Below are 14,663 nucleotides of genomic sequence, written 5' to 3'. Positions count from 1 at the left end.
CTTGCAATTGCTTGAGGATAAGCAACCTTTGGGCAGGGAGGACTATCATGTCCCCAGTAAATAAATTCGCTAAGTAAAATCCTCATTTTTGCAATTTTGGCGTTATAAAATATTTCAGCAAATAAAACTTAGGAAAAGTTGGATGAGGAGCCACTTATTTTATTTTTGAAAAGAAGGAGAAATAAACATTAGAGAAAATAGAATTATTTCATAAGTGGAATGTGGGGGCCACTCAAAAGGGGAATTTGACCCCCCTTGAGAAATTCGCACTAGGAGAAAGAGAAGGGAAAAAGGGAGTTTGAACTTGTGGAGAAGGGGGGCCCACCAAGGAGAAAAGGACCAACATCTATAAATAGCACATGGGGTTCCATTTTTGCATCTTTTTGCTCATCTATTTTTTGGAGATCGAACTCTCTATTGGAGGTTGTTCAACAAAGAGGATCAAAGTTGTTTAGCTCAAGAGTTTCAAGCGAAACTCAACCTCATTTCGGAGAACTTCAAGTGTCTCCCTAGTGAGATTGTGGGGAGTCTATTCCAGGACTTCCATTAGGGTTTATTACAAAGATTCGACTCAGGGTTTCGCACTTCCTGGGCGCAGGAGAAGAACTATGAAGTACATCTGGAGCAGCTCCTTTCCATTGCAGATTCCAGGCTTTGTAGATGATTTTCTCTTGATTGGAGGAGGAGTTTGGCACCAAATTTTAGAGCTCAACTAATGTCTTATTGTTGGGCCGAATTTCTCTTTTCCAAGGCCTGCGCCGGGATTAATAGACAGAGATTTTGTAGGGATTTGGAGTTGGCGATTGCTTGGGGTTTTCAGTAGGAAAGATTGCCCATTTCCAGAGGATATTTGCACACAATTTCTCAGCTATTTGCAGGAGGATTTTTGCCATTTCTCAGCAGTGTTCATCTTGTTGGGTGCAGAACTAGGTGGCCAAGAAATTCACACTTTTAGTGCATTACGGGACAGGAGGAATTAGCCCGAAAGATTTCTAAGTTTTGTTAGGTTCGGTGTGAGAAGCCTAAGGCTAATGTTTTAGAATTTTTGGAGCAGATTTGAATGCCAAAATCAGTGTTCACCTCCAATAGCAGCAGCAAAGTTTTCTGGGCAGTGCGAATTGCCACATTGAGCTATTTCAATCAAAGATTACTAGACTGAGCCCTCCCAGGAAAAATCCATTTTCATTGAGTGGGTAAATGCTTGAAATTTGCTTGCTAGGGCATCAAATTTCAGCCTCCTTGAAAACAAGTTTAGCTAACCTAAATCATCCTAGACTCCATTCTCCCAAAGAACGAGGCACTAGTCCAACTTGTTGGCAGTCAATCTCATTTTTATCCATCTTTGCTCTCTCCTAAATTCAATCCTTTCAAGGTGAGGGCTAGAAACTAGGGCTTAGGGCAAAATTTTAGAAAGAGGTATTTTGGTGGTTGGAGAACCTAAACATTAAGTTGGTAGGGTTTGCCACAAAACCTATCAATTTGGTGGGCATCCACTTCAATTTCATCCATAAATTCTCTTGCCCTAAGTGTTTGCCCTAAGAGGGAAACCCTAGTTTTTCTTCCCTCAACTTAAGGACTTTCTTGAAGGTTTCATGAGCCTTGGCTTAGCTAATATCCATTGTAAGAAACCTTTTCTCCTTGCCTTGACCTTGAGTTACTCCAACACTCGTCAAATCAATCAAACCCTAGGTCTTGTGCCTCCATTTCTAGGTATCTTCATAGAAAGCAAATTGCTTCCTTGTGAAGCCTTGGACCAAAATTGTGTCTTTCTTGAAGACCTCCTAGTGAGATCATTTCATACTTTAACACTAGAATACCTATCATAAGTGATCTCTTTCCTACCGGGACTCCTCCCATCGGTGAAAGTCTGTAAATAGTAGGGGTTTTGGCTGTGGTGATAGTGGGCCACTACCCCATTGTTGTTTATAGGTCTAGTTTGTACCTTGTAGGGTTTCCCTCTCCAAGGCCTGCTATATCTTGTGACAACAAGGTCGAATGTCTCATGATATTTTTTGTCTTTCGCTGCCCACTCGTGAAACTTTCTTCGAAGTATCACCTCTAATATGAAAAGGAAAAGAGACCTATCCCTTCATTTCAAAGTTGTTATTGAATTTTTCTTCTTCTGAAATTGCGGAATCTCTAGGACACTGACAATTCATTTGCTTGGTTTTGAGTCTTGACCCTATTGTTTTTGAATAGCGATTGTGTCAGGCCAGGGTAACTCCAGAATGAGCAGAAGAAAACTGAGATGTTATTTCATTAGAGAACTATTGTTTATATACAAAAAGGAGACGGAACAGTTCATCTTCTTGATGACTATTCACGTTCCAGTTCACCCATCCGTTGAGGATTAGGTGTCAACATTCCCCCCCTTAATCTGAAGGGATGTTGGTGAGTCCAAGCATCGTTCTGAATCTTTCAAGCTTTTCTCTTCCAAGTGCTTTGGTGAAGATGTCTGCAATTTGCTCGTTTGTGGAACAATGACGGAGATGGATTGTTTTGGCCTCAACATGATGTCGGATCAGATGATATTTAGTATTGATGTGCTTAGTACGATCATGGAACTTTGGGTTCTTGGCCAACTTTATTGCAGAGGTGTTATCAAATCATGAGTGGAGTTGATTGTATTTGTTTTACCTGCAAATCTTCAAGAATTTTCCTGAGCCACACAATTTCTTTCGTTGCTTCAGCTGCTGCCACGTATTCTGCTTCTGTTGTGGAATCTGCTGGTACTGATTGTTTGCGTGATCTCCAGGAGACAGCTCCTGATCCAAGACTCATAGCATATCCTGAAGTAGATACCCCAGTTTCTTTGTCTCCATCGAAGTCTGAATCAGAGTATCCAATCAAGTTGAAGTCGTCCACCTGTGTATGCTTGATTCCAAGGTCTTGAGTTCCCTTCAAGTACCTTAGAACTCTTTTTGCAGCAGACCAATGTCCCTCACAAGGCTTTTGCATAAACCTGGAGAGGATTCCAACAGCAAATGAAATGTTTGGTCTGGTAGTAGTGAGGTAGATGAGACTTCCTACAAGCTGTCTATACTTTGTTGCATCCTCAAATTCCTTTCCTTCAATAGATGTGAGCTTCAAGTTTTGTTCCATTGGAGTAGAAAGAGGATTGCACTCTGTCATGCCAAATCTGTTTAACAAATCTCCAATGTATTTCTTTTGAGAAAGAAATATGGATTTTGGATGTTGGGTTACTTCAATGCCAAGATAGTAATGAACATAGCCCAAATCAGTCATTTCAAAACTTTTTCCTAATTCTTTCTTTATGGATGCAATATAGCTTTCATTGTTCCTTGTCATTAAAAGATCATCTACATATACCACAAGATATACAACTGTTTTGCCAACTTTCTTGACAAATAAAGTTGCATCATCAAGATCAAAATGTTTGAAGTTGAGTTTCAGAAGATGCTCAGTTAGTTTTTCATACCAGGCTCGTGGTGCTTGTTTGAGGCCATACAAGGACTTCACAAGTTTGCATACTTTGTGTTCATGTCCTTTCACAGCAAATCCTTCAGGCTGGGACATAAAAACATTCTCTTTTAGATCTCCATTCAAGAATGCAGTTTTTACATCCATTTGATGGACTTTCCAACCGTTCTGGGCAGCTAGTGCAAAGAGTGTCCGGATGGTGGCCCATTTTGTTGTGGGGGCAAAAGTTTCCTCATAATCGACCCCTTCCTTCTGTGCAAAACCTTTTGCCACAAGCCTAGCTTTGTGCTTGTCAAGTGAGCCATCAGCTTTGTACTTGTTCTTGTAGACCCACTTGCAGCCAATTGGTTTGGTTCCAAATGGAGGATCAACCAGCTTCCAAGTGCCATTCTTTATGAGGGCATCATACTCCTTCTGCATCGCTTCTTTCCATTCATCATGAGAAGCAGCATCTTTGAAGGAAGTTGGTTCAAAATCTGTAGACAAGTTCAATTCACAATCATAAGTAACATCCATATCAACAGGTGAATTAGAGTCATCTACATCACCTCCATCTTGTCGGTTTGTATTTCTGGTTCCTGTTTTTCCAATTTCATCAGGATGAACACTTTCAAGTGTCTTTGTCAGCCACTTTGGGGGACCTTTCTGAGATGGTCCAGGCTGCTCTGTTGATTGAGTTGGGACTGAATCAAGATTGAGTCTCCCAATTCTATCAATTACATCACTTAAAGGATCATCCAGTGTTGGAATTTCATGCAAGGGAGATTGTTCTTCAGAAGAAGAAGATTCCACATGTTGATCTAGTATAGGAATCCCCCCTTCAAGATGTGGAATCTGATTATCAAATTCTTGAAATGATTTCGTTTTTGCGAATCTATCCAAGCGATCAAGTTGCCGCTCAACAACACTGTCAGATTTGGATGATTCAAGAAAAATGACATCTCTAGATACAACAAACTTTTTATTTACTTCATCATAGAGACGGTATGCTTTAGAGGTGTTTGAATACCCCAGGAAGATACACTTACGACTTCTAGCACCAAGTTTGTTTCTATGTACCTTTGGTATTAAAGCATAACAGGTGGAACCAAAAATCCTGAGATGTTTTACCGAAGGAACATGTCCATACCACAATTCATAAGGAGTCTTGTTTCTTATAGCACTAGATGGACATCTATTCTTTATATATGCAGCTCATAGAACAGCATCAGCCCAAAACATTATCTTTACATTTTTGAAGAAAAGCATGGATCGTACCATATTCAAGATTGTTCTATTCATTCTTTCTGCTACACCATTCTGTTGGGGATTATAAGGTACAGTTGTTTGATGTTTGATCCCATGTTGGCGAAGATAGTTTTCAAATTCATTTGATGTATATTCTTTTCCATTATCAGTGCGAATAGACCCAATATGAGATTGTGCATCATTTTCAATCCACTTATGAAAATTCTTGAATGTTTGAAAAGCATCAGATTTGTTCTTCAATAAATAAACCCAACAAATTCTGGTGTAATCATCAATAAAGGTCATAATATATTTATTTCCATTTGCAGAAGGAACAGGCATTGGACCACATAAATCTGAATGAATGAGTTCAAGCTTCCTATGTGCTCTTGAATGTGAATCATGAAAAGACTGTTTGCTATGCTTTCCTAGAATGCAAGCATCACATTGCTTATGTTTTCTAGGAATTGTAGGCAAACCAGCAACACCATTTTTCTTTAATAAGCGGAGACTGTCATAGTTTAAATGTCCAAATCTAGCATGCCATAATAAACTTGACGGAAGTGTACCTTCTTCATGATGAGAAATATATGAGAAATGTTGTGCATGAGCAGAGGTTCCTTGCAGTTTAAGAAGTCTTTCTTCTTCTATTCCCCTCATGACAAGTGAGTGGTCAGATGCCTTTCTTACCTCAAGCTTTCCATCAAACATATGAATGGAGTGACCTTGCTGGCGGATGTGGACCAGGGACAGCAAGTTTCTCTTGAGCTGTGGGAGATATAGAACATGATCCAGAAGAAAGTCTGGAAGACCAGGCAGTTTAAGCCTGATTGTGCCAAGCCCTGATGGCTTGATTTTTGACTGATCTGCAAAGTATACTGCTCCATCAACATTGTCAGTGAAATCTTAAAAAAAATCTTTCCTATGAGTCATATGACAGATTGCTCCTGAATCAAGCAACCACTCATTTTTCGAAGAAGCAAGTGAAGCATTAAACAAATCTTCATTTACTCCAATGTTACATTGTGCCTCAATATAGTGAGCGGATTCAGGTGCTTTACCTTTGTCTATGTCATCAGTTTTACCTTTCTGTTGATTTCTTCTCTGCTCAATTTTGTCCCATGGTAGCTTGCATGTAGAAGCATCATGTGATCCATTTCGTTTGCAGCGAATGCAATGCAGATCTGCCTTTTCTGCTTGAGAATGTCTGCCCCCCCTGCGTCTGAAGTATCTTCCTCTTCCTCTTCGTCCACCTCTTCCTCTTGTAGAATCTTGAGCGGGATGCTTTTCTTTATGAGCAAGGCAAACAGTCTCTTCAGAAGATTCAGGGACTGTTTTCTTTCCAAAGGCTTTCTCTCTTTCAGCAAACTTTTTCACAAGAGACTCAAGGTTATGTCTTTAAGATTTCCATTTGCTTGTAAAGACTCAAGATAATTGGAGTAGGTAGAATAGAGTGCCTTGAGAAAGGCAATAACAGAGATATCCAGCTCAACCTTAGTGGATTTAATATCATGCATTATAGACTTTATTTCAGATGCAAGAGCAAGGGGATCATTATTTTTCAGTTCAAGAGTGAAGAGTTTAATCATGAGTTGAACAACTTCAAGTGCAGAATGTGAATCATAGAGTTCTTTCAGCTTTTGTAAAGCTTCAAAGGCAGTGGAATAGGATGAAATATGACGACTTACTTCTTCATTTACAGATGCTGCGATCAATGCATAGGCTTTGCTGTTCTTGTTTTCCCAAATGACAAGTTCTTTATCTGATGTAGGCTGCACAGGGTCTTTGTCTTCTTCTCCGACACACACTCCTTTCCACAACTCATTGTAGATGAGGGTGTGTTTTACCATCCGAGACCATTCAGAATAGTTCTCCTTGCCAGTGAGAACTATTCCTACCATAGAAATGATTGAATGCATTCTGTAAAAAAAAATACTTCTGCTAAAAAAAACTTCTGCTGATAAGAAATTTCTGCTGATAAAAAAACTTTTACTGATGTACAGTGAAATTGTACTCAAAAGATTTCTGTGGGAAATAACTTTGGTTTTAAAAATAATCATTCATTCACCGCGAGCTCTACAAAGTTGGAGCAGCAACGGTATTAACCGCGAGCTCTACAAAGTTGGAGCAGCAACGGTATTACAATTTCAAAGTTCACTGAAAAGACTAAAAAATCACCATAAATCCCTTTGATTCTCTAGACCTGAGCCCATAACCAGATTGACTCTCAGCCCTTACAAAAACGCCCGCATTATGTAATAATGTCAGATTACACTCATAAATGATGTACTCACTAAAAAACGTTCAATGCAAACCATCCCTGTGGGTGTTAACAGCAAGCTCCCAAGAAGCACATAACAAACTCACACGCCGCAACATAAATGGATTTTAAATCACTAAGTAAATCGATATGAATTGACTGCACACTACAAAATTAACCACCGGAGTGTGATACGGCAGAAGTAACAAAGCCTCCATCCTTGAACGTATGATTGAATTGCTCAGGCAGGGAATGTTCAATCAAATCTGCATCATCACTTGCGCCCACGCATATTAACTTCACTTGACTTAGCTGTTGTAATAGATGCACGTAGAGAGGCTTTACTTGCACGGCCAAGGATTCAAAGTTTATGATACCATGTCATCGACATTCCAGAAACGATGTCGCAGTTAGAAGGGGTCGGCTTTCTGTATCTTCAAATCAACAAATTGATATAAAGACTCGAGGGTTCTCGTATCGGCTCTGTGAAGAGCGCTAATATAAACCCGATGGAAGAAGACGACGATTTTGGAGATCTGTATGAGGACGCTTTAGAGGAAAATTTGAGTTTTTCCACCAAATCCCGCGCCCGTGAGATCTCAGGTCACTTATGAACAAGAGTTCGATGACGATGAGGTTACAGTGAGAATTGAGTGAGATTAGAGATAGGTGCCGAGAGGAATCGCGGAGTGTGATACCAAGAAGGGAGGATTCAAGGCGGTATTGGGACCATCCCTGGTTTTTCCTGGTGTATACGTTGTGGAGAGGCAGCAAAAAACGGATGCGCAGAGAATCAATGAGGCGCAGACAATCAATGATGCGCAGAGAATTCAATGAGGTGCAGAGAATCACGCAGAGGAACGTTGGAACGATTTTGGACAGAGCAGGTGTGGCAGATTGACATAGCCGTTTGAGGACAGAGCGCTGGCAGAGGCAGAGGCGTTACAATGAATGCAATTACACTAGAGGAGAGAGCGTTGCCAGAGGCAAAGGAGTTACAAAGCTCGCCAGAAAAAAGGGACCTGGGACCTGTGCTTTGATACCATGTCAGGCCAGGGTAACTCCAGAATGAGCAGAAGAAAACTGAGATGTTATTTCATTAGAGAACTATTGTTTATATACAAAAAGGAGACAGAACAGTTCATCTTCTTGATGACTGTTCACGTTCCAGTTCACCCATCCATTGAGGATTAGGTGTCAACAGATTGGTTGAAGTTCTTTCAAGACTATCATTGCTCACTTGGTCTTTTTGTAACAGAGAAGTGTTGACCCCCGTTTCATGCTCCTCTGGCTCACCCCCGTCCTTAAGTTGCCCTCATTGTTTTCATTTCCAAAGGAGTTGTTGCCACCACTCTTCTCAAGTTGGCTATTGTTTTCAGCCTTTTTCTTCTCCTCCATTGAGATACCTTGGGGTTCAAACTCGCGGTTCTCATCAACTAAACATGGACACGCAATATTACTGGCTAGATTATATCCATTGGATAAATCTTGCTCAGACTTCTCATCGTTCCGAGACTTATTTTGAACCTCCCTGCTATCGTAAGGCGAAGACTCCATACCACCAGATTCAAGAGACTGATCTCTTTTATTCTTTTTAGGAGGGCAATGCCATGACCAATCATTTGGGTGTGGCTTTGCCCCTACTTCAACTTTTATTGTACTTTGTTTTTTTGTCTTGGCCGTACCATCAGTATCACATAATCTGTCTCTCCTGCAGCTAGCCCAAAAATCATTCCAATTCCTCATGACCTCTTTCCGTTGTGTGCCTTTATCCTCCAATTCAGTTGCTTGTTCAATCTTGGAAGTCACAGGTGTGGTAGCCATTATATTCTGGTGAGTAGATTGCCCAAAGGTGCCCTGCCCAAAAACTGGAATTGATATGCCACCAAAACCACCAGAAGCAACTGGTTATTCCTGACCAAAATTACCAAAGAAAATGCACCCTGTGTCTGGGCTGGATTTGGTGATTGAAGGCCATTAAACAGGGAAGGAGTTGATTGTATAAAGCTTGTTGGCTTGCTCAGCGACATTATTGCTAACGTGTTTCCTGTATTAATCCCAAGTGGGTCAAGAAGTTGGGACATCACCTGTTGGGGCTGCTGCCAAAACTGTTCTTTCTCCATTGAGCCTTACCTGAACACCCTGACTCTGTGTCATCAACCCAATTGCTCACAAGCTGGCAATGTGAGCCAACTCTGATACCACTGTAGTGTCCCTACGTTTTTTTTTTTGTAGACTCTAGTAGCCGATGTTGACCCCACAACCGTTTACTAGGGTTGTTCACCCCAACAGTATCAATTCTTCCAATATTCACAAATTAATCCTAATTAAACAACAGTTGCTACCACAACCTACAACATTGTAAATCATCCACTTCACTCAATAATTGATTCCACATAGCTTAAATTAACTCACAGAATAATTGATTGACGGCCTTGCTGTTATCCCAAGGCCCTTGGAAGTATAGGTTGCGGCTTCCAGACTAACTTTTGCTTGACTTGTTGCTGATGTCTACCTAATAGATTGTTGTTTTGGACATCCTATCCTGCCCTAATTAACTCGCTATACCAGAATTTGGGTTGAGATGTGACCAAGCCTGCATTTGCTTCTTACCAAGGAGACTAACCCCTTCAGCCCTGCAATTAGACATTAACAAGTCCAGTTTTCAACGAATTTCGGCCCTGCAGCCTCTATGGCCCTGAGGTCCCTGCGGCCCAGTCTCTGACTATGGTTCAACACAAAATTATCTTGTTGCTCGCTTTCTACCCCTTCAGACCTTGACATTTGTTGCCTGGAACAAACCGTTGTCTTCCTCAGAAACAATTCACAAATCCTTGGTTTTAGCCCAGTTCTATTCTTGCTGCCTCTAGAACAACCTCAGGTTTTGAATGAGAAGGTAAATTCCTTGATCCAGAGAGTATCTTCCTGACTGGCCAAAACATATTCGATTTACTCCAAGAGAATACCCTATGCCAGAACAAAGAAAAGAGGTGTCTATGGAGGGTGGGATCAGCTCCGCTGAAAATAAACAAAGGGATTAGCTAGGGTGGGATCACCTCCACCAAAACTAATCAAGAAGAAGGGGTCTTAAAACCCTCAGAGCCTCACGCTCCAGAAAAATCAAATATATTCCAATCCAAATCGATGATGCAAATTTGATTCCAACTCTCCTCTATTTATAGATTCCTTCATGGGCTCCCAAATGTGAAGGGTTGCGAAGCAACCCCAAATTTTGGGTTCTTTTGCCCCAACCGACCCAACATTTACACAATGTTGCCCCAACATTGGAAAAAATGGGTTTTACCCCTTTATCAAGACTATAGCCTACGGGGTTGGATAGGCTATTTTTTCCTTCTGTAGACAATTAATTCATAGGGGACATTACACTTTGTCAGCAGGAATGACTTAGAAGCATACTACCCTCATGCAGGAAGTTGATATGACAATAGCCTTTGTTTTTAGCAGAGACTAATTACTATCTCATAATAATAGCACGATAATCATATGTTAGAAGCATGAATACAGATCAGGTGCCATCTATATGTCCCTCGGGCTTAACATGGCTTGCCCTGCAGGTAACGTAATTTGGGTCAGCAAATAATGGACACTAGTCAGAAACCAAAACATAATACAATGACACTCTTACTAGTTCCAAACCACACTCCAACTAGACAATTAAAGATTATAGTCTAGTAAAACATTAAGTTTGTTGATGTTCGTATTTTGAAGAAATGTTCCCATCAGGAATTTTAGGCTTATCTCCTGTACATGGAAGCCAATATTTCTGAAATAAATACATTCCATGCAGATTCATGCTGATGCCAGTGTTCCCTGTCCTTGTATGGGGTTCTCCGTTAACCAACATGAAGAGCAATGTTCCTCCAAGTTTCTGATACAAGGGGACGCAGGAATGCGGGGATGCATACCCAGTATGTCGGGAAAGATTCTCTCACACAAAAATTCCAGGGGACAACAGGGTATGGCATGGCTATACCCTAACAATAGGGGACCCAGAGATATAAAAATATATTGAACAGAAATTTTAAAATATTAAAAACATCATTATTTTTTTATCAATGGTTAATGCATGATAACAACAACAAACAATAAATCACAAATAAGTTATGGTCTAAAATACAGACCGAAATTACCATTTATGAAAGCGACAACATGACATGGGCTAGCGCAATGGCCTCTCCACAGTTTGCAAGTAGATTTAGTGCAAAACAAGAAAAAGGTCACTAATGTTGCAGGTTTTCAGTCATTGAACCAGTGAAACATTGCCAAAAATTCACTGCTATCACAAATTTTTGTCCCACAAGAAAGCTAGAGATAGAATTTAGAATGCCTCTCCATTGTGTTCGATGTGGAATCCAGTGAAATATGCCAAAAAATTATGAGTTTTTCGCCATCAAGGTTATATCTACAGTTCATCACATAACAAATTAACCTTCAAAATGATGTTTTGTTTTGGAATTGGGTTTCTGCTGGGTTTTATATTATGTCAAAATGTAGGTGAACTGACTAGGTATGAGTGGAAAAAAATGTAAAAATTATTGTTCCCTCTTTTTCCATCCACTTCAAATGACGCACCAGTGGAGGTGACATCAGTAAATACACCAAGTGGAGGTGACATCAGTAAATACAGCAACTAATAGGGCAGTTTTGGACGTCCTTGGTCACAGGAGACCTCAAACTCGAGGACATACCCAGCTGTATATCCTAATGTACACAACACTCTAAGTATTTCTCGGCAGTGTTGTAAACATTCTGATTTTATGATAAAAAGATCGTGGAATAGTGATTTTTTGGCCTCGCCGATTTTGCCAATTTTTACTGATATTTTCTTGATTTTTAGGATTTTTGGGTTTTCCAGCCCCTTGCCAATTTTATCCAAATACCAATGTTTGCAACACTGTTCCTAGGGCATACTTGGTACATCGCCAGAGTCCCCAGTACTATGTTTCATAGCAAACGCATCTTAAGGTGTGGAGATACAATGTGGGGATGTATATCACTGATTAAGAGTCACATGGATATTCCATAATCTCAGTCAAAATATTGGCCCTCGATAGGAATACATGAGCAAATGCCGCTATACAACATATATTTGAGCGAACGGGCAAATATCGTCAACCTGCATTAGAATTTGGACTACTTGCATTAGAATTTGGACCACTGAGCAATGAAAATCGGCCTTCAAGTTGCTGCGGACAGAAGTTTTCAGTTTTGCAGGCTATGTTCTTATTTTTAAATGGTGACGAGTAGACCCACATATCGCATTTCTGCTGGACCCTACGAGCCTCGTACAAAGGATTATGTCCATTTTCCTTTCATTGGAATGTCATATGGAGAGCTGCAAAATGGTAAGAAGTAAACCAAATGCAACTAAGCTTGACAGTGAATGGCTCCAACTATAATAGAAGCCAACAATGAGCCTAATAGTGACCAGCAGCAGGAATACCAGGTTGGATTATCAACTTCCTAGACCAGCAGCTTATAATGCCTATGGGTCGACGTATAAGACTCTAAGACAACTCCATTGCACTGAACTTGCAGAGATAGTCGGTATGCCAATGATCATATAGTGAAAGTTATCCTACCACAAGGCCTGTTTTCTTCTCAAAATGGGAAATATCTGGGGAAAACACCAAATTTAAGCTCTTTCACCCTGTCAATCAGGTTAGTGTTTAGCCCTGGAGACAGTGGCCCGTCAGCCCATCCAGCAAGGTTCAAATACCATGGAGGAACAAATAAGTGGTTAGGGCTGGTATAGGTTCAAATACGGTGGAGGCACAAATAAGTGGTTAGGGCTGGCACAAGTCTTGGATCATGTTAATGGAGAACAGCCGGCGTGGAATTTTGGTCGAGACAAAGTGCTTGTGACTAATGTTTCACCTTCCTAAGGTAGCCTGAACTATGAAAAAGGACAACTTGCGGTGCCTGCCATATAGTCCCCACTGTAGTGTAGCTAAATATCGTCCCCGCTGGGGTTTAAGTACTACCAAGACATGCTAGTGATTATGCTCGCATTTGTTGATGTACAGAAACACATGCAATAGCAGTTGGAATCAGTGGCAAGTCCTTGGTAACTCTGGTAGAATAGATAAATGCCACTAGTAGCTGCTTAGCCAGATAGCCGAATTGAACAGTGTCAATGCTAAATCTAGGCATGTTAGCCTCACCATCACAAGAGGAAGCTAGTTTTAAAAATAAAACTCTCGCCTGCTCAATGCTCATGGGGAAAAGGAAGTCCTAGCGTCTGACTTATTCCGGAAAGGTTCACTATACCTGGTTACAGTATCCAATAAATCCTGAAACCTATTGGGTATTCACAATGAGGTTCATTTTGCATTAAGGATCCTCTAACGAAAGACGAAACCCCTTTGCCAATTATTCGGGAAATACCAGAGGATATTATAATATTGAAAATTTCATGTTAGTTGATGCCCTGCACAATCATCATTGCATACCCAAAACATGGAAGTAATGCAAAATTCTAGTTAGCGAACTAAATTCATGGAACCAACCCTGATTTAAAGTCGAGGATAAAGGCCTCTTGGCGAATTACTATCCGAATAGAAACATAAGGTTGAGCAATGAGAAAAACAAAGTTCAAACCAATCAGGAATGAGATGGTATTCTCACCGAAGCGTAGGCGGAGGAATTGCTGCTAATGTCGCGAGTTGTACTTGAGAACCTTTGGAACCAACGTCGCATCTCCTAAACCAATTCATATATTTTATAAGAACAGGGACCGCATATCTCTATGTGAGGATATTGTTCTACATCAGTACTCGCCGCTTGTCACAGGACGAAAACAAGGAAATGGCCGTATGAGTTATTTATTCAAAGTGAGATTTTGATGGGGTTTAATGTTTCGGGTTTTGATAGGGTATAAATATGGGAGTTGTTTATAATGTGATTTTTTGAAGATTCCGGTGACGGAATCCGGCGGAAGAAATTGAGGTTAAATCTTGATTTGTTGCAGTTAAAATGGTTTTTTAACTGCATATTTGGATTCAGCACCCTCGAAAACCCCTGGGACGCTTTCATTGTGCAGAAATTAGCTATCAAACTTGCGATTCCAATAAATTCCCGCCGGATTTCGACAGAAAAAACCCGCCGGAAAACTTTCAAAAAGTCGCGTTATAGACAACTGCATAAATATGTGCTCTGGTTGGAAATGACTGCATGACTTTGTTTTTCAAAGTGAGATTTTGATGGGGTTTCGAAACGTATAAATATCTGATCATATGTGCTTTGGCTGGATTTTGTTTTCTGCAGTTCTGTGCTAAGGATATAGGAAAGGTATAGGAATTTTGGTTGTGACTGATGGAAATGTATACTTTACTGATTTATAGAAGTGGGATTCATTATCTATGGATGGATTTTGGGCTTGCAATAGTATTTAACATATATATGTTATATAAATATATGTTATTTTATAAGTATTAGATTACTAAAAATATATATATATATCTAAAAAAGTATTTATATCATGATTTAATTTATTAAAATATTTATTAAGAAGTAAAATTATTTATAATTAGTAATTTGTTTTATTTTATTTTATTTTATATGTCTTAATATATTTTTAAATTTATAATAAGTTATATTTAATATATAGATGTTTATTGAAGAATATGTTATTAGTGAATTTCATATTGTCATGTTTAAAAAAAAAAATTATATATTATAATTTATAAAGTTAATGTTAAGTAAATCTATTAAG

General features: G+C 39.8%; 1 protein-coding gene across 1 annotated transcript in view; it reads right to left on the bottom strand.

Moving 5' to 3' along the window:
- Window positions 1–13,830, bottom strand: part of EMB1586 (P-loop containing nucleoside triphosphate hydrolases superfamily protein) — a 62,069-nt gene extending 48,239 nt beyond the window's left edge. Inside the window, 1 exon segment of the mRNA XM_089402405.1 lies at window positions 13,577–13,830. The gene's annotated coding sequence lies outside the window, so the exon portion shown is untranslated.
- Window positions 13,831–14,663: the final 833 nt, after the last annotated feature.

This window comes from Pinus tabuliformis, chromosome 2_1 (genome assembly GCF_031772625.1).
Source record: "Pinus tabuliformis cultivar Carrire ecotype Pingquan chromosome 2_1, CPIR1, whole genome shotgun sequence".
NCBI lineage: Eukaryota > Viridiplantae > Streptophyta > Pinopsida > Pinales > Pinaceae > Pinus > Pinus tabuliformis.
The sequence above is the reverse complement of the archived record's forward strand: the minus strand, read 5'-3'. Positions and strand labels throughout refer to the sequence as shown.